Raw genomic sequence first — 21,880 nt, forward strand, 5'->3', positions numbered from 1 at the left:
AATGCAGAAATTATAATCTAAACATGAAACAAAATTTGTCTTTCTATTAAGCTCTACAGCATAGAGTGCCATTCTTTTCAATGATTGTGATATTATTATTTCAAACTTTACAATTTGTATTTTTCCAAAGTATACAAACAGGAGATTTTAATGTATGAGTGTTCCTTAGCACAAGCTGGAAACAATTACTGAAGCTCGGTAACAAAGTGGTAAGTTGGTGGCATGCCAGAGAGTGGGGGGGGAAGTACCCCACTGACCTGCTCTAAGCTAGCACTTTTTCCTTCTGTATCATTGATTATGGAGGGTGGCTGGGGTGGGATTATGATAAAAGGCTCTAGTTTGTATACTTACAAAAAATTTTAATTACTTCTAAAATATATTTGTTCTAACAGAAATAAAAACCTTCACCTTTTATTTATGAGATTAATTTCTTTGGTGCGAGGATACTTTCTCAAATGACTGGTAAGTTGAAACTCTACCTGAAGATGCCAGGTTCCCAGCCATGATAAAAATCAAGGAACCAAAGATTCCTGTAACCTCCTACGCAATCTGGCACTTTGGAGAACCAAGTACTACCTGAATATGAAGGAGAGCACAAGTTGGACAGCAACTAACATCTGGATCAATCAAAACTTACAGGTTCACGTAATAGCTCTGCCATCACCCCCAGGACCCCTTTCTTAAGTTGAGAGCAGCAGGATCACACCTTGTGAGATAACAATCTAAGAGAGAATGCTCAACTGTCACATCTACCAGTACTTTGGCCTGTCACAAAGAAACTTGGCCTGAATGCTTCCTCGCAGAGGAAGGAAAAAAAGAAGAGGGAGAGAGAGGCCAGTTGCTCGGCAATTCACTCTCCAGCCAAAGCCACAGGTCCTAAGGATGGGTCTAAATCCTTGTGGGTGATGTCCCTCGAGTAAAATGAGGTGAAAGTAGTCTGGCATTGGCAAACTCCTGCCCTCATTACCTGTAAAACCAGTGTGTTCCTAAGAAAGGCAATGGATGGGACAATGACTCTGGCTTCATGAGCTCTCATTTGATTGCCTCATGAAGAGGTGTTACAGGAAACCTTTTTCTTGTGCCTACCAGTGCAACAAAGAAACATCAACACATTGGCCTAAGAGGTTGGGTTCTCCTTTGATATTGCCAGAAGACTTGCACTGGACACTAAAACATCTCATCCAACTCCCCACTAACAAAGTCCTGAAAGGAGAAAACAAAAATTTTCAAATCTTTAGTCAGGGATGGACAGATTCTGAGTTTCCACATTAAACTCAGTAACAGGAAGAACAAAATGGATTGCCAGCCCTCTGAGGCCAAACAAAATATGAAAGGGAATGCAACTTGCTAACACACTTCAACAAGTCTAGGTTAGTAGAAACACAATTTGGTGGGTGAGATCTTGACCCAAGGGCACACACAAGAGTTTCTAAAGAAACTGAGTTAGGCTAAGGACACAAGTCTTTTTCAACTTCAGAGACTGAAGTTCTCAAGTGGGCAAGATTCAATATTCCAATCATACTGGAAAACTCTCCAGGGGAAGAGAAGCCTATGCTCTTCAGTCATAAGATCTAGCTAAAGGTAGAGCAATAAGCTTCAACACATGGACTGAGAGGAACTTTTCTTTACAAAGATGATCAGTACATCTGCAAATTGCTGAACAGTGGCTTCAACTGGAGAGAGACCCAGTCTATGACACCAGCTGGAGAAGATAGCTGGCCTTATACACATTAGCTGAGCCCCACCGGAAACAATCAGGCAGCCCCTGAGCAGTCCTTAAAAATTGCCTCTTTCTCAAGGGAACTGCTGGAAAAGAAAACCTCCACCTGTGAAGGCTGAGGGTGGTACCTCAAAACGTATGGCTAACAGAGAAGTCTGACATAAAGGGGAATCTCTCTGGGCATCTTGCTCAGAGAAGCTAGCACTATGGGATACCACTAGGTATGGGACCAACAAGGAGCTACCATGGTTATCTGACAAGTAAATGAAACAATACAGATGATCCTTGACAGAGTCTACAGAGACAATTCTAACCAAACATTGAACACTCCAGAGGCATCCCTACAGTGCCTGCTCAATCTGAATAGGGAGGCCCCTTTTACTGAGCAACAAGGGCAACTGTGGGCATAGACTGAGGAGTAGCAATGGGTTCCCCTTGGTGTGCTGTTTGCCAACTTTTATATGCGAGTTATCCAGCAGCAGGTCTTTGGTGGGATCCCCAAACCAGCTTCTACATTCGGTAAGTCGACGACACCTTCATCAATGTCGCCAATGAAAATGGCGCACCTCTGAATAGGAATTGGTTCTCTGCTTCACATGTGATAAAAGCATGGATGGCACCATTCCTGTTTTGGATGTCTGTCACCAACACTCATCAAGGCTTTCACAAACACAAAGCCACGAACACCTACATTCATCATGCCCTCTCACACTGTTCTTCCTGGAATACAACTTCAGATGAGCTTGAACAGGTCACCCAAACCCTGTGGATAACAGGTTCTCCTACCATCAGGTTGCCTGGATGACAAGAAATGCCATCAACAGGTGATATTATCCAAAGAGCCACACCTCTTTCCCCTTGAGAATGAGAAGACCATTAGACTGTTCTACAGGAGCTACATGAACACCTAGTATAAGAAAGATGAGGCAGCCCTGAAGAACATCATCACCAACCATGTAAAACCCACCAATGCAGACAAAAAAGTTGACATTAACATACTATAATGATATATCTTATGATATGTGTGCATTCTATAAAAGTTACACGTTTTCTGTATTTTTTTATGTATTTTCTTTTAAATTTCTCATGTGTTGTGTACTATAACGAGGTAATTTTATAGTATGTATGTTTTTGTGCAATGCTTATATATTTTCTCTTGTGTTTGTCATCTATTGACTGTAATAACTTTGAAAATAATGTTTATGGGGGAGGCTAAGTGTCAGGTCTTCAAAGGGTTGGCTGGTTGTGTGATCAGCTAAGATACCTCTTCCTATAGCTGAATGTTTAATCAGGTGGGTGACCACAGGAAATGCTGTATGCAAGAGAGACTCTAAAAGCCACTTATGTTGTCAGTTAAAGGGAGATGGGATGACAAGTCTGATAACCATGGCCAGTTTAAAAGTTTATTGTTTACACAAGTGTTGAGACAGGAAACTCTATCATTCAGATAAGAGGCAGGCCTGTGTAGTTCTCTGAGCCAGTGAATAATTTCCCTATCTTTTTCCCCTCTTCAGGGGAAGAAACTGTGTTTTTCATTTCTTTCCCAGGGAAGAAACTCAGTTTATTCCTGTTTCTTCCAGAGTGACTACTCTATACAAATGCCTAACTGGCAACCCAGGTTTAACCTCATAGAAGAATTTTGGTAATACCAGTTAGTTCAGATAGAGATTTGGTGGAGACAGGATGGTCTCTCTCTCTCATCCCCTCTCCATGTAGAAGAGCATAAGATTGTGGTCACTCTCCCAAACATATAAGTTTTGGAAACTGTTAATAATATTTAAGGCTCCCTTGGTAGAATCTGATATAAGAGAGAGTTTACATTAACAAGCCTTAGGTAAAAGCGTTATTGCTACCACAAAAAACAAAAAGGAGTTGTGTAATGGTGTGCATAAATTTGTATAAGTTAAAGTAGTATTTACTTATTTTTTACCATGGTTTTAAAAAGGTGGCTATAATCTTTTAAAAAGGTGGATGTAATCTTTAAACAGATTTTGCCTTAGTGAAATTAATGTTGATAAACTTTCGTACATTTTTATGTTATTAACATTGATTTCATTAGCACTTTATATGTGTTGATACTTTAACATTGCATACTTGTTTTGATGTTCATTTGTTAAGATTTCTTTTACAAATTTGGAGTAAATTTTAATAGTTTGAATTTTGCTAAGTTAATATAATTTCTCGATAAATTAAAGTTTTGTGAATTAATCTTGTTTAAGAATTAACTAAATCTTGTGTTGTTTTCAAGTAATAGTAAATTTTTTCAGATTGTGAATTCTAACTATAACTTCTGAAGTTAGAAATAAACTTTTGTATTTAAAGTTTTAAAAGCACAGTGTTTCATTTTTTGACTACCAGTGAATAGGGTTATTTGTGTATGCACAAGGTAAGTGATAGGCATGTTTTGTTCTCTTCTCCTATATGAAGGTGAATGAAGACCAGGGAAACAATTATAGTTGTTTGATTCAGTGATGCCCTTTCCCCTGTAGTATATTTATTGCTTAACAGCTATTACCTCACTCATAACTTGATAAACTAGATTGATTTTTCCAGTGATAAGCTAGTTTTAATGGATCACTGTTACCTTTAGAGTGTTCAGCCACAATATTATTATGAGGTTTCAGGTATCTGGCTGAAGTGAGGTAAATTTTTGGATTTAATAGTTGTGTAATAACCAGGTACTTGATCACTTCGTGACAATTATCATCTGCTGGAAGGATTGAAAGACTGCCCAGTATTTCATTTACCAAATATCGTGCCCCGAGAATGGATACTGTCATTCGTACATTGGTATAACTATGACTTGCCTCTCCAAGAGGATCGCCATCCACCTACACAAGGGAGCGGTCTACCAGCATTACCTGAGGGAACACGGCAGTGACCCCTAATGTCAACAGATCGTAAGGAGCGCAAAAATCCTGGACAGCAACATTGACTGTCAATGACCCAGCAGATCCTTTTCCTTATCACCGTCAGAACAGCAAGGCACACCATGGGATAACCCTTCAGCTGCCCACTACTTCAGGCAGCACACCCTACAGTCAGAACTCCTGCAACATGGTGCCAGCCAATCAGCGCCTTCATTGCTGGGCCAAACTCTCTCGGTGAATTATACCGCTCCCAGATACTAGGAAGAGCACCCTCCCCAACCCAGCCATCTGGTTTTGACAGTCAACCAAAAATTACTTATATTCTATGTAAGCTCGCTTGTAAGTATAGGGCATAATTATATCCCTGACCTCATTTGCCTGTTTATAAAAGGTAGAGAAAACTACTGAAACACTATGGAATAAATGTACTCTGGACAGCTGTTATATAATTTACCTGCTGCTACAAAGAACCTCATTCAAGAGATTGAGAAACTGCAAAATAAACTCAACAGCATCCAGATGGCCATTCTTTACAATTAATAATGATGATGATGATGATGTCCAAGCTGTCCAAGCTCAAAGGTTGAAACCTGAAGGAAATCAGTACCTTGGTTGTTTTAGCAGCCTGATTAGTCACACCTTAGTTCATGGACACTTTACATCACCAGTAAGTTGGTTCATGAAAAAAAAAAATTTATAGGGAAAAACACAGTTTTGGGTTACAAACAGCAAGTAAGAATATGTATGTGCTGCAAACAACGCCTGTGATAAGGAGATAAAATGTTTCCCGAGGCTGGGTTCAATCTTACAATAGATACTGCTCACTTCAGATGACTTGAGGAGCACTATGCAGACTATGGCAAAGGACTTATTGCAGGAAAGTGACAACTCACAAAGAAACAATGAAATGCCATAAACCACCAAAGGAAGGGGATAAGTGACCATGGGTCTCTCAGGTCCTATATACCAAAGAGCTCTGCGCTCAATCCCTTCCTGACACATGCACTCAATTCCTTCCTGATATCTCCAAGAAACAAGAAGCATCCCTTAATGACCACCGTCAAAAGCAGGGAAGGGAGGCAGAATATGCCCTCAAGAATGCAAAGTCAAAAGGGATGGGAGAAAGAAAAGCCTTAAGGAACTCAAGTCATAACAAGTGCAAAGGCTAAGCACCAGCCATAAGGAGACTGGCCCACCCATGCCAATTCCAGTCACTCAGATCAGGGCAAAATTCTTATAGCAGAAAAAAGCACATAACCAACATTGCAACAGTCCAGCCAACAAACAATGGGTAGGGAGAATTAAGAAAAATCTCCAAAAAGGGCCTAAACAAGGACAAAAGTTACTTCATAATAATAATAAAGGTCTTGCCAAAAAAAGACAATATATATTAAAAAGAAATGAACCTATGAATACCAAGAGAAGAAATGAGGGCCTCACAACCAGAAGGTTGTAAACGCCACTTTTTAAAAAATGAGTAAATTGCCCTCAAAGTCTAACATTCATTGCTCTGCTTCTAAGAAAGATATTGATTTAAACTAAGTTTCATATGAAAGCCCTACTCTTTAGAACTTTTTTGTGAAAATGTGAAAAAAATTGTAGGGTGCGCTTGCGCACTAGCAATCAAAATGTCCACCTAACCCCTCACATTTGTGTATATTCTGGTCATAACCAGCACTTAAACCATAATTAAATGTGTAAAATGATAATAAAGTGTTATTATATTCGTGGTATAACAACAATGGATGTAATAATGATAATAATAATAATAATAATAATAATAATAATAATAATGATGATATGATGAGTAATCAATATAGTGCAATGGAAAATAATAATAATAATAATAATAATAATAATAATAATAATAACAATAATACAGTAATATTAGTAATAATGATGTTGACGATGATAACCTTCCATCATCATAATGTTTAACCATTAAAACGGCTGGCCTACATTACGTACAGGCACGAGTTTGTCTGTACACCGAGAAGCATATTCTTGGCCTGCATCGTGCAGTAACTTAACACTATTTTTTTTCCATGATGTTTCATTCCTCGTCCTTTTTCTTCCTCTTGGCCATTGCATGACATCACAGTGATCACTTTCACTATCAGAGGAAGACATAATGGCGCTAAATAAGGGATAATAAAAAAAAAATCACAACACTACGGACATTCAATTTCGCCGCGAAAATCACTAGACTGGGAATGTAAACAATAGCGGAGATGCAAACTGCGCGGTGATTGGCCGACACTTATGAGCCCCTAATGCGAGAAAATGCTGATTGGCCTAGAGCTGAATACCCGTTTAGTGACACGCGCTCTCATTGGCTCGCTCTGAGCTGCCGCACATGCAACCTTCTGGTTGTAACTGAGCTCTTATGCGGCTGTAAGCTCCGCGCGACATCACGTTCATTCATGTAGCTAAAATCGATAATTCCTACTGTTCCAGTAGGGATTTCGACCTTACTGAAACGGCTGAATAGCAAAGAAATGCCACGAATAGACAGAGGAATCGTTGCCACATCTACTGGTATGCCTAACTCCAAATCAGTGGGGGTGGCGTTTACAACCTTCTGGTTCTGAGGCCCTCAAATGAGCACTCAAAGTGATGCATCAGCAACAAAAAGGTGCCAACCAAAAGTAAAAGTCACAAATTACAGTTATTCATAAAACCACTGCAACAAATCTAGAAGGGTAAAAATACACATATCTGAACTACATCAGAATATATGAATATGATAAATTTCATATGAAATTAATGACACTACGATAACCAGAGAACAACTTGATGTAGATTCTGGTAAGCACAGCACACATCCTGTTGAAGATGTACTGAAGAATGAAATGCCTGTGAGCATGGGATGCACCATGAGACTTTTCTTTTTTCAATTCTTCAAGTTGGTGTTACATGGTATAATGCTAATTAAGATCAAGTGGGTTTTGTATTGAATGTGTCTGATATTTTAAAATATCAAACACATTCAATAGACAAAAAAGGGGATGAAAACTAAATAAAAAATAGACTAAACAACATTTTTGAGACTTGGCAAAAGTAAGACCTTTTCAAAAGTTGTCTATGTGAAATACTTACTTGTTAGTAACCACTAATAAAGTAATTTAAAATCCTAGATCAGACCTGAGACTAAAATTATCACAAAAAAAGGGGGGAATTTGGAAACTAAAACTTAATTTTACTGATAAATGTATTACAGTCAAACCTCTTAATACCAGCATTCTGTTCGGGTCCAGGAACTCCCGTGGTTCGGCTCGATTTTGAATCAGCCACCATTAGTTCACCAAGTGGCCACGAGGGCAATGCCACATATTGTTTACAACTTTTATCAGAATCTGCAGATTCTGAGAAAAGTTAAGTACAGTAAACACCCAGTATTCATGGGGGATGAGTACCACAACCCCCTGCGAATAGCTAAAAACCATGAATACTTAAATCCCTTCTTAAAATACTTGGAACTGCCTACTTTGATAGTTAAAACACAAAAAAAAACTCTAAAAATTTTTATACAGGAATTATCCTACTTACGATGGGGTTAGGTTTCAAAAAACCCACCGTTTGTTGGAAAAAACGTATCTCGAATATAGCCTAGCCTACACTAGGGTATCCAGTACCATGTATACTTATATGATAGCCTAGCCTACACTATAAAGTATACTCTATACATATACAGTATAGTAATTATTAACATCAGCTAATTCTGGAGGTTCATGCAGACTGACTTATGATAATTCAATACAAAGAGAAGCTGAATAACAAACAAGAATTAGCTTAGCCTGCTCTATGGTATATCGTATACATATACAGTGGCCTAGCCTACATTATACTGTACTCTATATTCACATATTAATAACACATTATACAAACATCAACATAACGAATATGCATCTTTTCCATGGATCTTTTGAAATGATATGCTTTACTTCACTGTATCCAATAATGTATAAATATTCTCATACAGATTTTGTATTATAAATTGCTATCATAGCAATCAATGTTTTGGTTTGGAAACTGATTATGCAGTAAGTTTATTTCGCCGTATTTAACTCAGTTCAGAGCGCTTTTCTTGCTTCTAGTTAGCGTAAATGAATCTCTAAATACTTTATTTATATGGGGCAAGGTTACTTTTTGTTATTCAAAGTGTTTTAATATAACTTAAATACATCTCGTGAAATGAATTTAGCTACTTTTTTCGTTTGTAGATGACGCTGGCTGTTCGCCATTTTCACTTGATTTCATCATAATGTGAGGTTTACTTACAGCTTTATATACAGTATTTTTCTTTTAACGGCATGAAAACAGCAGTAATATAAGTTCTTTCGTGCCCAGTAGTTTTGATTAAAATACTCTCTCCAATTTTATTTACGGTCAATTTTCATCCATGTTGCCGACGCATGATAGTTTATAGTCATTAGCAGCTTGAACATTGTTTTCTCAGCCTCAGCTACAACTTGCAGGTTAAATTTGGCAGCATATTTCCTTGCAGATCTTTTATCTATAGTGAATAAGGGTATAATGTAAAAATATATCAGTCCTATTCTACTTAACATCATTTGTAACATAACTACAGTAATTGTTTACCACCTAACAATGGTTGAAATACAAGCAAAACAGCTGTTGTTATCCAATTCGGTTATAAGCAAAACCACAGTTTCTTGTTCGGTTGTTTATGGCTGTACACATTTATGCAAGAGTATAACGTTACTAACAATAATTTTATCATTCTCTTTTACTTTTTTAACTAGAAGATGGGATAAAGAGATGGAGGAAAAGAAGTAAGTCTATTGTAATTTGGTCTCTCTCGCTGCCTGATTGTATGCTGCTGCCAGCAGTCGCGCAAATTTTTAAAATATTTTATAAACATTGTCATATTGGTATTAATTGCTTGCCAAATTGCAAAATCGAATTATCATAAGGCAAATTATTGTAACTCCAGCACTACCTGGGTACCAGAGCATTTTAAGTTTTATCACAAAAAATGCATTTAGTCATGAAAATGATATGAAAATACAGTAATCAGCGAATATTTTTCAGTGAGAAATACAGAGAATGGGCGAATTTTCCGCGAATAATGTGTATACAGTAGTGTCATACCCTGAACTTACATGAGGTTAGGCCCCAGAACCACTCATGCAAAGTGAATTTTCGTGTAAGTTTGGCATGGTCTCTAAAAATGCTAATAAATGCTCATTTCTAAAGTTTAAACACTAAATATGACCCTAATCATGCTCCCAAATTATTAAGTTAACTTTTAAATGAAATTAAAGTTACTGTAATTTTATTTAAAAGTTAGCTTAATACATTACCCTTAAAAAAAGAAATAAATGGTTGACATAAAAATAGAGTTGGAAGAGAATTTCTCTCTCTCTCCCCTTCCGACCAATCTATTTTTAAAAGCCTTCTCAACCTCTTTTTAATAACTTCTTTATTCTACGTCTCTTTCTCTTTTTTCTGAAATACCTTTTCATGAACAAACAGTGTTTTTTTTACCTTGACTAATACAACTCTTAGTTATTATGTCTCTATGTTTTAGAACATTTGCCACACTAGTGCACTTACACTTCGTAGACAGTAGAGGTAAAACTAGATCAATTTACACTCTCTATTGTATAGGTAAACACATACAGAGAAATAATAAGTTGTAAAAATGTGTGAGCACTGACTATGAGAGAGAGAGAGAGAGAGAGAGAGAGAGAGAGAGAGATAAGGGCTGCCCTTACTTAAGAGTGAAATTATTTATCAATTACTATGGAGACTAAGAGAATAACACACAAGAGAGAGAGAGAGAGAGATTGTCCTTACTTGAAATGTCAAGTTAAATTATTTATGAATTACATTACGGAGACAGAGAGAATAACATATGAGAGAGAGAGAGAGAGAGAGAGAGAGAGAGAGAGAGAGAGAGAGAGAGAGAGAGAGAGAGAGAGAGAGAGAGAGAGAGAGAGAGAGAGAGAAAGTTATTCTTGTAAGATATCAAAAGATGGAAATTCAGTACAGTGGAACCCCGGTCTCCGACCGTACCGAAACTCGACAAAATCGGATTCCGACACGAAATGCCGAGTAAACTTTGCGCTGGTTCCCGAACAACAAACCGGAATCCGACCCGACGCGATCCGACCCGTCGACGAAACATATGATGTTTGTAAACAAAGGTGTTTCGGTAACGCCGCCGCTAGTTGGCGTTGTTGGTGGCGTTCTTCCCACGCACATTTAAAAGCACTTACAGTAGACTCTGAATGGAATTTACCATAAATTAATACAATCCTGAACGTACACAATGTTTATGTAATTACAGTAGTACCGCGATATGCCACCAGGACGGCGCTCTGGTCTGTTTACATTCGCGCTTGCCACAAGCTGCCGATGCCGACGTAACTTAAGACGTTTTTCTTAATTTTTATAACAGACTCTACAGTACATTCGGCTTATTTTTAATATTGTTTTATTAATTTAATGTAATGACCAGGCTTGTTTTGTTTTTCATTGTATTTATCATTAACAACAGTTTTTGTGCGTAACCCGTTACAGTACATTCTGGAGTGCATATGGGCTGCCTAGCCTAGCCTGCAGTGCTAGGTCTACCACTGGTAGGCCAATTTTTTTGATACAGTATGCATTTAAAACTGTAAGAAGACTTCTAATAAGGTAAGTTATTTAACTCTGAACTTATTTAATTGTAATGTGTGCAGTGTTTTGTATAAAAAGACAAGGTTGGAGTAGTGACTGGTGGTCAGGAACGGATTAATCCATTTTCAGTTATTTCTTATGGTCGAAATTGATTCGGAATTCAACAAAATCGAATCTCGACATTCCTTCTAGAACGGATTAGCGTCGGAAACCGAGGTACCACTGTATTTAACTTTTAAATGAAATTAAAGTTACTGTAATTTCATTTAAATGTTAGCTTAATACATTACCTTTAAATAAAGAAATAAATAGTTAACATACGAATATAGGAGACTGTGAAGATTAGTAACTATTTACTATTTCTCTCTCCCCTCATTCCACTGATCTATTTTTACAAGTGTTCTCAACCTCGTTTTTAGAAGCTTCTTTATTCTGTCTCTTTCTCTTTGTTCTAAAATGCTCTGTCTCAATGTTTTAGAAATGCGCATGTACAGTTTGTAAACGATACAGGTAAAATTAGATCAATTTAAAATTATCTACTGTACAGTTAAAGACATACAGAGATACAGTAATACATAGGTTGTGCTAACCATGAACGAAAAGAGAGAGAGAGAGAAAGAAAGAGAGATAACAGTTGTCCTTACTTAAGAGAGTGAAATTTTTTATGAATTACTACTAGAGAGAGAGAGAGAGAGAGAGAGAGAGAGAGAGAGAATTACAAGAAACCTTTGACCACTAATCAGCTACACACTACCCCTTCTTGTCATGTTAAAGTGACATGTCTGACAGCTTTTTGCCTTCTTCTTGTCAGAAGATGAGGGAAAAATATTTGTTTGTTTAAAATAATGATCAATACACATTTTTTAATTACAATTATTATTATTATTATTTAACCTTGTTAATTTTATTAATTTTTTAAAATTAGTAGATTAGGTAAATTTAATTTATTTATTACAAAACAAATAAACATATACATGTTAAAAAAAGTAAAAGAGAGAGAGAGAGAGAGAGAGAGAGAGAGAGAGAGAGAGAGAAGAAACCTTTGACCACTAATACCCTTCTTGCCATGTTAAAGTGACATGTCTGACAGCTTTTTGCCAGCTTTTTTAATTACATTTTTTAATTACAATTATTATTATTATTATTTAACCTTGTTAATTTTATTAATATTTGAAAATTAGTAGTTATTATTAGGTAAATTTAATTTATTTATCATACAAAACAAATAAACATATACATGTACCATAAAAATTCTCCCATCTCAGTAAAAGAGAGAGAGAGAGAGAGAGAGAGAGAGAGAGAGAGAGAGAGAGAGAGAGAGAGAGAGAGAGAGAGAAGAAACCTTTGACCACTAATCAGCAATACTACCCCTTCTTGCCATGTTAAAGTGACATGTCTGACAGCTTTTTGCCTTCGAGCTTCTTACAGAAGATGAGGGAAAAATATTTGTTTGTTTAAAATACGTATCACGTACACATTTTTTAATTACAATTATTATTATTATTATTATTATTATTATTATTATTATTATTTAACCTTGTTAATTTTATTAATATTTGAAAAATATTTTCATAATAAAATAAATTTTTGAACATACCTACTTGGTAGTTATATATATAGCTTAAGTCCCTGACGTCACGGCAGAATTTCAAAAATTCGCGGCAATCGCCGATCGGTAGTCAGGTGAACCACCTGTGCGCCCTCTACCCAGGTACCTGGAACCATTCCAACTATTCTATTCCTCAGATCTTCCATGCCCCTAGTCTCTAGAGAGGAGGAGGGTGGGAATTTAATTATATATAACTACCAGGTAAGTATGTTAAAAAATTTATTTTATTATGAAAATATCATTTTTAAACATCTAACTTACCTGGTAGTTATATATATAGTTGATTGACACCTTTGGTGGAGGGTCAGAGACAGCCAACATTGTTGGAATTATAATATAATTAAAGTTGCAAAACAACTCTAGGTTCCTACCTGTTAAGGAAGCTGAGACAGCCAACATCGTTGGAATTATAATATAATTAAAGTTGCAAAACAACTCTAGGTTCCTACCTGTTAAGGAAGCTGATTTCAATGTTTTCCCTCATTATGTCTGCATTCCTTAAGAGATCCAGCGATCCACCCAGGGGGCTGAAAATCTCTAGGGGCTGTCAACCGGTGTATAACCTCTATGTGACTAGACCTCCTCTCAATACCCTTGTTCCGGGCGCTACCAAGGAACTTTCATCCCAATGATTGAGGAAGACTGCGTCCAGTCTTCACAAACAACCATAAAAATTCTCAATTCCAAGGTAAGAAAAAGGGTATTGGTTTATGGGATTGTAGGGGTATTCCCCTCTCCCACTACTGAATTAGATGCTATAAACGGACCCAGCGTATAGCAATCTTCGTATAATGTTTGGACTTGTTTTAGATAGTGAGAGGCAAATACTGACTTGCTTCTCCAGAAGGTCATGTCCAAGATACTCTGCAGGGACCTGTTCTGTTTAAGTGCTACAGAGGTTGCTACTGCCCTGACCTCGTGCATCTTTACTTTCAGAATCTTGTGGTCCATCTCTCTACATTCCATATGTGCTTCTTTTATCAACTGTCTGATAAAATAAAACAGAGCATTCTTCGACATCTGTACAGAGAGCTTTTTGACTGAGCACCAAAGCCCTTCTGAATTTCTTCTTAAGTCCTTTGTCCTATCCAGGTAGTGCCTTAGAGCCCTTACCGGGAATAGGACTCTCTCTCTCTCCTCCCCTGTTATGTCCGTTAGATTCGGAATCTCGAACGTTCTGGGCCAGGGTTGTGATGAGTATTCATTTTTTGCAAGGAATCCTAGTTGCAGTGAGCAGATTGCCTTGCCTTGTCTAAAGTCTATATTCTTGCTGAGAGCATGTATCTCACTAACTCTTTTCGCTGTGGCCAAACTGACCAAGAAAAGAGTTTTCATGGTGAGGTCCTTTAAAGATGTCCTCTGTAAGGGATCGAACCTACTCCCCATTAGGAACCTCAGGACCACGTCTAGGTTCCATGCTGGTGAGTTCTCTATGTACAAATTTGGGTTACAGAGATATTGGAAGAGGACACATGGTTGTCCTTGCACCATCCTCTAAATACCTCCCACTTGGATTGGTATACCTTAATGGTGGATAACCTCCTTGTTCTTGCGATAGCGCCAGCTGCCTCCTTCGAAAACTTCTAGCTCTTGTGAGTTTTCCGATAGTCCGAAGGCAGTTACTAGTAGCGCTTGTAGGTTTTGGTAATATCTTTCCAAGTGGGGTTGTTTGAGTAGATCTACTCTCTGAGGTAGGCTCCTCGGGATGTCCACCATCCATTCCAGTACCTCTGTGAACCAATCTCTTGTCGGTCAGTAAGGGGCCACAAGGGTCATTCCGGTCCCCTCGTGTGACACAAATTTTTTCAGTACCCTGTGTATTATCTTGAAAAGGGGAAAATGCATACACGTCCAAGTTGGACCAGTCCATCAGGAACGCGTCTATGTATGTCGTCTCGGAATCTAGTACAGGAGAGCAGTAAGAGATCCATGCACTGACGTCCCCAAAGTCGCCACATGCTTCTGCAGACGTCTGATGTAGCGTCCATTCTGTTGAGAGGACTTGATTTTTCCTGCTCATAATGTCCACCCTCACATTTTTCTCCCCTTGAATAAAGTGGGTTACTAGTTTGACATTCTTCTCCTTTGCCCAGAGAAGAAGTTCTCTTGCTGTCTCGTATAGAGATCTGGAGTGAGTGCCCCCTTGTTTGCTAATGTAGGCCAACGCTGTCGTGTTGTAGGCGTTGACCTGCACCTCTCTGTTCTCCACTGTGTGTTCAAACTCCCTGAGAGCTAGAAGGATTGCAGTTAGTTCCTTCTGGTTGATGTTTCACTTCTCCTGCTCTGGTCCAGGAGCCCGAGACTTGTTCTTTCCCTAGTGGTGCTCCCCAACCTGAGTCCGACGCGTCGGAGAACAACACTAGGTCTGGGTTCCTCTGATATAGAGAAAGGCCCTCCTGGAGCTTGACGGGGTCGTTCCACCACTCTAAATACGGCCTTATTGGTTCCGAAATGGGGATGCACTTGGTCTCCAGTTCTATTTCCTTGTCCCAGTTCTGATTTAGATGAAACTGTAATGGGCATAGATTCAATCTTCCAGAGGAAACAAACTGTTCTAGCGAGGAAAGGGTCCTCAGCAGACTCATCCATTCCTTGCCGAGCATGTCTGTCTCTTTAGAAAGTTCTGAAATTTTCTTAAGGCTTGTCCTGTCTCTTGCAACAGAAGGAAAAGCCCGAAAATCCTGACTCTGAATCTTCATCCTAAGGTACAGAACCTCTTGGGATGAGATCAGCTGAGATTTCTCTCTGTTTATCAGTAGACCTAATTCTTTGGTCTGAAGATCCTGTTTAGCTCTGAGGAGCCACCTAAGTACAAGGAGATTCGATGTTTGTTGAAGAAAAAACCTGCTACATTGGCAATCATCCTTGTGAAAATCTGTCCTGACGCTTGATGCCAGTGCATCTTGCGCCCTGAGCTACCTCCACGTCTTGGCTTCAATATCTTGAAGCCTGACGCCCTGACGCCCAATGCCTTGACGCTTGACGTCTTGGGTTCATTGACACTTGTCGTCATGGTGTTTCACTAGATGCTTGACGCCAGTGCATCCAGCGTCTAGAGTTTCATTCACTACGTTCAGTGTCTTAAACTTCTGGACGTCTAGAAGCTTTAGTTGGACGTCTATTATCCTTCTTCTCTTTGCCTGGTTGTCACGCCTGCACCAGGGAAGACAAAGTCTGCTGCATATTTTGTAGTAAAGCTATATGCGGGGCTTCCTGCTGTTGGGGACAGGCTGGGGAAGCCTCAACTACGGCAATTATTTCCTCCTCATCGTCAATAATGGATCGTGGAGGGGGTTCAGCAGACGAGTACCAATCTGAAGGAGGAAGACGAGGATGTACGGAAGGCAGCACAGCGTCCGCCACGCTCTTGCAGCCTGGTATCCTGACTGAACAGGACTGTCTACGTTTGTTCTTAGTAGGAGAGCTACCCTTGGGGCTGGAAGGGAAGAGCTCCGGGCTGCTCCAATGGCTACAACCTGGAGTCTATGAAGTCTTATCATGACGTCCCTCAATATTGGTTAACTTGCTCTTGAGAGGTCTCGACTCCAGAGCCAGACGTCAGTCCTGTCTGCTTAGGCCGAAACAGAGAGACCGAAACTGGAAAACCTTTCCGGTGGACGAACTTCAGAAAATTCTTGGAGTTCGGGTGCATGGGGATGTGAAAATACACATCCTGGAGGTCCAGTGAGGCCATCCAGTCATGCTGTTTGACCGCTGCTAAAACCTATTTTGTCGTTTCCATAGCGACCTTTGTTTATTGCACAAAAAAATTGAGTGCAATCACGTCTAGCACCGGTCTCTAACCCCCCAAGCATTTGGGGATCAGGAATAACCGAATGTAGAATCCTGGGGAATTCGGATCTTGAACTCTCTGTCTGGTCTCCTTTTGCAACATCATAGACACTTGTTGCTGTAGAGCCTTTGCCTTGGTTCTGTCGTTGCATTTGGCAGAAAGGTCTATTGGTCTTGCTGCTAGAGGGGGTCTCCTCAGGAAAGGGATCTTGTACCCCTCTTAGAAGCCCTTTGCGGTTGAGCTTCAGACTGTCATTCGTTGGGCGGCTCAGGTCGGCTGATGAAGAGTTAGAGGAATTTATTTCTTGACAGAAATTCAGCTATAATGGGGGATTCCACAATAAGCTGTAGGTCCTGTTGCTAAGTCTGGTTCTTGTAAAATAAGTCAATCCTTCGGGCCAGCCCTAGGAGAGCTGTTAATCTGCTCAGTGGTCTGGGAAAGGTATTTTTATCATTACCCCTCTTAGAGTAACTGAATGGACCAGGTCTCTTCTTCTCCCACACTTGCCAGAAGCTGGACAGTCTGGCTTCTGTCTGCAAGGAAGAAAGCTCCTACCGCTGTTGCAGGAGAAGAAAGTCATTCATCTAGCCTCTTCGTTGTCGTTCTTCTACCCGCCCTAGAGGAACCTCTATCGGAGGGCCGACCACAAAAGAGCTGAGACACCTGAAACACAGGAGCCTCAGCCTTACTCTTTTTAGCGATGAAAGTCGTTGGTAGGACTTTTCTTGCTGTTTTAGATATTAAATCTTACGTGGTTTTCTGGGCAAAGGATGAAAAGACCTCTTTACCAAATCTTGAGAGAAGAGGTGAGAGGAAAAAGGGGTATAAATCAGTTCTGATTTTGATTGGACGTGACCCCATTAGCCAGGAAAGAGCAAAGATGGGCCCTTTTCTTCAGGATTCCTGCTGAGAAAGGTGCAGTTGATTCATTGGAACTATCTCCGAGTCCTTTATCCATACACGACATCAGATATATGAGTTCTTGATGTCAGTCGTGTTGAATAATTCCATCTTCCTTCCTAAATCCCAGGGTCCAAATTCTTTTGAGGGGTGGTCCAACTCTGATGTTGACCAACAAAACTTCGTTTTCCCCATGGCCACTCGATGAGAAGAGTCAACAAGATTCGAGAAGTTCCTGGGAAGAGGCAGGTATTTCGAGGCCGAACGATTTCTCCAGTTTGATACCAAACGCTAGACCTTGAAGCTAGTTTGGTTGGAGGAAAAACAAAGGCTGTCTTTCATTGTTTCTCCTTCGAAAGCATCCACTCATTCCATTCTTCGAGCGGGACAAAACCATTGTAAATGCTGCCCTCTTAGACGCCTTCCCAAGAGTAAATTCTGAAGGCGGGAACGAGAGCAGTCAGGATAAATTTCTCTGGAAAAATTTCCGAAAATAGCTTCATAAGTCTTTTCAAGTCTGATGAAAGCTGATGGCCTTTTATATTGTCTTCGTCGGAAATCTCTACAATAGGATTCACAGGAGAATGCGGGATATTATCATTCTCTTTTTCCGATTTTCCGAAGACCGAAATAGCGACGTCTTTCAAAATATCATCTTGACGCCTGGCGCCCTGGCGTCCAGTCTCTTGACGCCTGGCGTCTTGGCGTCCATTTTCTTAAAGCTTAACATCTTGGCGTCCAGCCTCATGACGCTTGACGTCCTGGCGTCCAGCTTCTCGACACTTGACGTCCTGGCGTCCAGCTTCTCGACGCCTGACATCCTGGCGTCCAGCTTCTCGACGCCCGACGTCCTGGCGTCCAGCTTCCCGACGCCCTGACGTCCCCAGCTTCTCGGACGCTGATGTCCTGGCGTCCAGTTTTCGACGCCTGGCGTCCTGGCGCCCAGCTTCTGACGCCCGACGCCCTGGCGTCCAGCTTGACGCTCGACGCCCTGGCGTCCAGCTTCTCGACGCCTGGCGCTCCTGGCGTCCTGGCGTCCAGACTTCTAATGTTCGCTGTCCCGTCAAACCTAGAGGTTACTTGAGAACTGGCGCCTGTGCGACATCGGTCAAAAGCTTCCTCAGGTTGACATTTGCTGCTGCATCTGAATGAGAGCTTTTTGAAAAACACTTTAACCAGTGCATCCCTTTCCAGAGTTACCTGGCGATGGGGACTGCGTCGTCCGGGACAAAAAGAACAACATTACCTTGCCTTTCCTATGGCGAGGGTGAGCGTCCTGGGAAGCGTCAACGAGGGGACGACTGCTCGGTAGCTAAAGCCTCTTGCCTCCCCTTCGTCTGTCGACTTTCCTTCTCACAGGGGTTGGTGAGCTTGGAAGAGGTCTCAGGACTAGGAGCACAACAGGACCGAGCGGTCGCACCCTCCACTGCACTTGCACTAACAACATATTAACACTTGTATTTTTAGATCTCTTATTGTCGATCACATATTATCCCTGTCTTCTGAGAGGGATTTTACCTGTTGGCCCAGGGTCTGAATGGCAGCCAACAAATCTTTAAGTGTTGGGTCCTTACCTGTTTCAGTAGGGGTTCAGAGACTACCACTACGGAGAAGGATCAATAGGATAGTTAGCAAGGGGAAAAGAATTAACTATTCCTGGTTATATCAAGAAGAGTGAGACACAGTACTCTTGGCTCTTCTGAGCCGGTCTTTCAAGCTTTCTCACATTCCGACTATAATAAATCCATTCCCGTTCTTCACACATACTGAGTGGGGATCCAAGGAGACTTTAGCAAGCCGCTTGCATCCCCCACACACATTCTCACACTCGATGAAGAGTCAGATATGTTATAAGAAATTCCAAAAGCAAATCCAAAAAAAAGCGAAAGCCAAGCCAAAGTGTACTTCACCAAAATAAGTTGCGAAAAACACAGGCTCGAGCGAAATTCCATCGATGTTACCGACACAGCGGCAGGGAAGATCTGAGGAATAGTTGGAATGGTTCCAGGTACCTGGGTAGAGGGCGCACAGGTGGTTCACCTGACTACCGATCGGCGATTGCCGCGAGTTTTGAAATTCTGCCGTGGCGTCAGGGACTTAAGCTATATATATAACTACCAGGTAAGTTAGATGTTTATTCGTCAGTCAGGTTCATAGCAGCAACGAGTCAGGTTCTGGAGGCGAAACGACTGGTGGTCCAGGGCAGCAGCGAGTCTAGTTGGGGTAGCAGCATCAGGGACCTGAGGATCAGTCATGGCAGCAGAGCAGCAGTGGAGAGTGAGGGCGAGATGGTTGCCGTGTCGGCTCTGTCATGGTTCGTTATCGAAGGTCAGTACTGCCATAGGGACGAGGCGGTTGTCGTATCGGCTCTGTCTTGATCGTCCGGCATTGGACTGTGGTCCTCATTGTTTGAAGTGTTCCTGTATGCTTTGTGCATCAGTGTTATGCTGTTTTGCTGTTAATTTAAATGTATTATGCTGCCTGAGCTATTTTATTTTGCTGATAAAGTGTTTATTAATCTATTTAAGGTTTAATTATTATGCTGCCTGTGTATTAATTAATTTTGCTGCTATATTATTATGAATAACTGTATTTTGGTAACTGAATCATTTAATTATGTTTATGGTTTTGATAATCTATTTTATTGATTCGATTATATTTTGCTCTGGCTCTTATTTTTTTCTGAATTTATGTAATGTAATTATTGTGCTGGTCATTTGTGTTTGTGCTGCTAACGTTTTTTATGTTTTTGACCCGGTACTTGTAATGTTTTTCTGACCAGTTTATTGTTGTTGCTCCTGTTAAGTGATTAATTCACTTGTAATTATGTCCATTTAATTGTTTATTTTAAACTGAACCTGACTCACTGTAAATATTGTTAATAAATTAATTTTAAGGTAACTTTTTCGTTTTGTTCTGCTCCTCCCTCCTTTGTTTGTCATCAGTCATTACAGCCCAATTGCTTGTTTAAAACCTGTCGATCTCGAAAAGCGAGAAAATTAGGGTAAAAATTTAATTTATTTATCATACAAAACAAATAAACATATACATGTACCATAAAAATTCTCCCATCTCAGTAAAAGAGAGAGAGAGAGAGAGAGAGAGAGAGAGAGAGAGAGAGAGAGAGAGAGAGAGAGAGAGAGAGAGAGAGAGAGAGAGAGAGACAAGAAACCTTTGACCACTAATCAGCAACACTACCCCTTCTTGTCATGTTAAAGTGACATGTCTGACAGCTTTTTGCCTTCGAGCTTCTTACAGAAGATGAGGGAAAAATATTTGTTTGTTTAAAATACGTATCACGTACACATTTTTTAATTACAATTATTATTATTATTATTTAACCTTGTTAATTCTATTAATATTTGAAAATTAGTAGTTGTTATTAGGTAAAAAATTTAATTTATTTATCATACAAAACAAATAAACATATACATGTACCATAAAAATTCTCCCATCTCAGTAAAAGAGAGAGAGAGAGAGAGAGAGAGAGAGAGAGAGAGAGAGAGAGAGAGAGAGAGAGAAATTATTAATTTTATTATTTAATGTTATTTAATTTACACATTAAAGCTTGAAAACTTATAAATTACATGAAAAAAGAAACAAACAATTTTGCAGGGTTTCTCAGTATTCGCAAATGTTCGCATGTCTGTGAAAAACTCATGTATGATAATTAGATAGGTTCCAATGAAAAGTTCGCATGTCTGTGAATTCACACAACTTGAATCGCACAAGTTCGGGGTATCACTGCATATGTTCCATAGAGAAATCCGCAAATCGAGAGAACACGAATATGGGGCTTACTGTAGTTGACTTACAGTTAGGCTGACTTGGGAATGTAGGCTAAATGTGTTATATAAAGTACACTATTTTAAAGAAAATTATACAGTATGAAGGAAGAGTCCAAAGATATAAAATATATATGAGTTATAAAATGATAAAGTGAATATATAAGCAATAAAATGATAAAAATCGGTATCAGGACTTAGCCAAGTACAAGACTAAGTCAGCAATTAGGCTAGACTATGTTTACAAAGGAGCTTCATTTTTTAGGGGTGTATTCTATATTCCAGGATTTTCTGTGGTCCAGCTGTGGCCTGGTTCCAAGGTTCCCAGATTTAAGAGGTTGGACTGTATAACTTTGCTTCAAATTTTTTATCTAATACTTCTAATTTTATTAAAGTTTGCTTCTAATTTTATTAAAGTTGACAGTGTTAAATTTATTCCTTTCCCTATTTCTACTGCTACCTCAGGAAAAATATCATCACCTCATTTCCTTCCCTTCACCAATGACCACCAAGTTTTCCATACCTATTCTTCTTTGCAAGTAATTTTAATCTTCA

The 21,880-nt window shown here is 39.6% G+C and overlaps 1 protein-coding gene across 8 annotated transcripts in view; it reads right to left on the minus strand.

Moving 5' to 3' along the window:
• The window catches only part of Scm (Polycomb protein Scm), a 98,801-nt gene that overhangs the window by 52,414 nt on the left and 24,507 nt on the right, over positions 1-21,880 (minus strand). The gene's annotated exons all lie outside the window — the stretch shown is intronic.

The sequence above is a fragment of the Macrobrachium rosenbergii genome, chromosome 5, assembly GCF_040412425.1.
Source record: "Macrobrachium rosenbergii isolate ZJJX-2024 chromosome 5, ASM4041242v1, whole genome shotgun sequence".
NCBI classification, from domain to species: Eukaryota; Metazoa; Arthropoda; class Malacostraca; order Decapoda; family Palaemonidae; genus Macrobrachium; species Macrobrachium rosenbergii.